The sequence below is a fragment of the Gekko japonicus genome, unplaced genomic scaffold (genome assembly GCF_001447785.1).
Source record: "Gekko japonicus isolate JY-2015 unplaced genomic scaffold, Gekko_japonicus_V1.1 scaffold3543, whole genome shotgun sequence".
NCBI lineage: Eukaryota > Metazoa > Chordata > Lepidosauria > Squamata > Gekkonidae > Gekko > Gekko japonicus.
Genome location: NW_015163195.1, coordinates 142,381 through 145,665, shown reverse-complemented (window position 1 = coordinate 145,665; position 3,285 = coordinate 142,381).

Sequence of the window (3,285 nt, the reverse complement as noted above, 5' to 3'; positions counted from 1 at the left end):
TAATGTGGAGAACCAGGTTTGATTCCCCACTTCTCCTCCACATGAAGCCAGCTGGGTGACCTTGGGTTAGTTACAGTTGTCTCAGAGCTCTCTAAGCCCCACCGACCTCACAGGGTTTCTGTTGTGGGGAGAGGGACGGAAGGCAATCGTAAGCCGCTGTGTGTCTCCTTTGGGTAAGAGCAGGGTATAAAAACTAATTTTACCTTCTTCACCTTCTCCAGCCTTGACACTTTTGCTCCTCCAGCTCCACCACCCTCCTCAGCCCTCAGGCGAGTCCACCCTTCCTCACTTGCTGCCACTTATGCCTGGACCTGGTGTGCCTGCCCCTCTGTCACTTCCTTCAAAGAGGAAACGCACCTTTCCTATGAAGCCGTAGGCCCTTCCACTGCGGTGGAAACAAAGCCTAGCCATTAGCGCCGGTGAGGTGGTTAAGAGCAATGGACCAGGTTTGATTCCCCACTCCTCCTCCGAAGGAAGCCTGCTGCGTGACCACAGGCCAGTCATGGTTCTCTCGGCCCCACCTGCCTCACAAGGTGCCTGTTGTGGGGAGAGGAAGGGAAAGCAACCGTAAGACACTTCGGGACTCCTTAGGATAGAGAAAAGTGGGGTATAAAAACCGGCTCTTCCTCTAGAACCTGGAAGCCACAGACGTCTTCCCTCTTGGGGAGGGGCTGTGGCTCAGTGTTAGAGCACCTTGAGCCAAAGACCCTCCCCATGGGATATCATCTGCCCGATCCCTTATTAGATAGCTCAGTCTGGAGATCAGCCGCACTTATGGGACATCCCCAGGCTCCTCTTCAGGCTTGCTTTTAAACCTTCAATCTACCTGGACTTGGCTTAACTGTGAACTCCACGCCCTCCTTCTTCACCCCTCCATAGATGTCCACCCGTCCCTGGCCTCCCTCTGACCCCTGAACTTCTCTCCTTTCATGTACTTGTCCCTATGAACGAACAATGGTCGTGTATGCTAAGGAGTGTTGCATGCGGGGATGTTTGTGTCCCCTGTGCCTTGGCCTCTGATCAACCTGTCCATTCTGATGAAATGACTGAGATGGGCCTCCCCACCTGTGGGTCTTGGTTCCGTGGCCCGTAACTGGGAAATGGATCTGCCCTTGTGCCCACCTGGGCTGGGGGAGGTGGGCTTACCGCCTAGATGCAGGTAGCAGATGGGTCCGTGTGAAAAGAAAGGGCAGCGTTTTTAGATGCTGGGAGGGGGGCGGACCACTAGGTCTGCGGTGGGCTGTAACCCGTGGGGCTGCATGAAACGGGGTAGCAAATCTGGTGCCGTGTGGGAGTGCCTCGGGTCTCCACCTGTCTTGCACCTGCTGATTTGCAAATAAAACTAATATTGCCAAGACACACAGCGTGCAGTCGATTTGTGGAACTCGCTGCCACAGAATGTGCTCGCGGCCATCACCTTGGAAGGCTTTGAAAGGGGAGTGGACAAATTCACGGAGGATGGGGTTATCAATGGCTACTGGTCATGATGGACATCGACTCCTTCCAGTGCCAGAGACGGTGTGCCTCCCTGCATCGGTGGCCGGCGAGCATTGGTGGGGGGGCAGGTGGGAGAAAGTCACAGTCCTCCTGCTCCTGGGTTTCCCAAAGGCAGCTGGTTGGCCTCTGTGTGAACAGAATGCTTCACTGGATGGGCTTTCAGTCTGATCCAACTGGTCTCTTCTTCTTTTCTTATGACACCCGAGGCTTCCGGTACCTTTTTCCCACTAAAGGGAACCAGATAGGCACTAGATTAGACTCTAGAACTTCTCACCATTCTGACAAACGAGGTGCAAGCAACACCGGGGTCAGGAATGGGATAATGGAGAGGAATGGTGAGCTGGTGTGACCGAGCCAGGATGGAGAACCACAAAGTCTAGAGCAAAGGCAGTTGATGTTCCAGCACCAGAGCTGGTAACGACGTCAGTGGAGGGAAGGTCAAAGGCAGCAAGCGGATAAATGAAAAAAAAAACCAGTGCTGAATTCAAGTCCCAGCAAAGCTGCAGCATAGGCAGGTAAGAGCCATGCTTTTTCAGTCTTTCCTTTATTGGGGCACCGTCTCGATGGCATAGATTCAAGCCACCAAAGTGGTAGAGACGCTAATCCTTCATTCTTGTATCTAGCACAATCCTGGAAAAGAAATACACGTGGCCTCCATTCCATTCTTCTGAACAAACCGTAGCTCAGTGAGGGTCACCTGGAGTGGCTGTTGCCAGCCAAAGGGAGGGCCTTTTCTGCCTGCCATTGGAGAGAGGAATTACTCAGCCGCTAGAAACATTGTGGGCTGGAAAAACCTACTCACCTTTGCAAACGGATGACAAATCAAGGCTGGGTCCCTCCACCTGCAGGCCTTCCGCTCCTGTTCATCCCATTTGCAGGAAGGCAGAGCAGCTTAGCCTAAAGTCTTCAGGATGTTAATGCCTGGTAGCCCCTCGATGTGCAAAAGACATGGAAAGGATGCCTCCAGCATGATGTTGCCGATGCCGTGGAGCAGGTCTCTCTGCAGCCAGAGGCGCACAAGGCTGACACCACCTGGAGAAGGGAATTCTTTTCTTGGCCTGGGGTCCCGGCGGGATTCTCTTGCAGTGGAAACCCAGAGGGAGTAACGCATAATGGCTAGATCCTCAGAGAATTGGAACTCATTTCAGAATTTCAGGGTAGAAGTAAACACCATTTATACCTAGAAGGCCAAGAAGCACATGTAAGCACGCAGTTGACTGGCCTAGCTCCCGCCTGTCCTAAACCTGATAAAGAAGGGCAGATACACCTAGATTTATTTTTAACCTTTGCTCTTTTTAATTTTTTTATAATACTATAAAAAGGGGATTTTTTATTTTTTTATAATACTACACAAACTACAAATAAAAAGGGGGGGGACTACATTAGGGGGAAAGGAAAGTAACCCACACTATACTAAAACCCCAAGAATAGGAGATCATTACCCATTTAAACTACAGTTAGTAATAAAAAAGTTGTTAGTAAACAATATACTTTGTGAGATCCTGCCTTTCTAAGCTTATAAGTTAGTTTATTACTTGTTATGAGATGATCCCCAGAGTATCTCCTCCAGCTTGCTTCATAAAGGCAATTTTCAGAGTCCTTCTGCCTTTACGTCTATGCTAATTCTCTCTAAAATCTTGATGGCTTCTTAGACTTTCACTTGAAATTCTGTAGCCCAGTCTTCCTCCATCTCCAAAGGGATAAAACCGCCGATCTTCAGCCTCTTCCCCTTTGGTCTCATCCTCGGGGCCCAGTGGCATCTCAAAGGCTTCTTGATCTTGGGGGCAG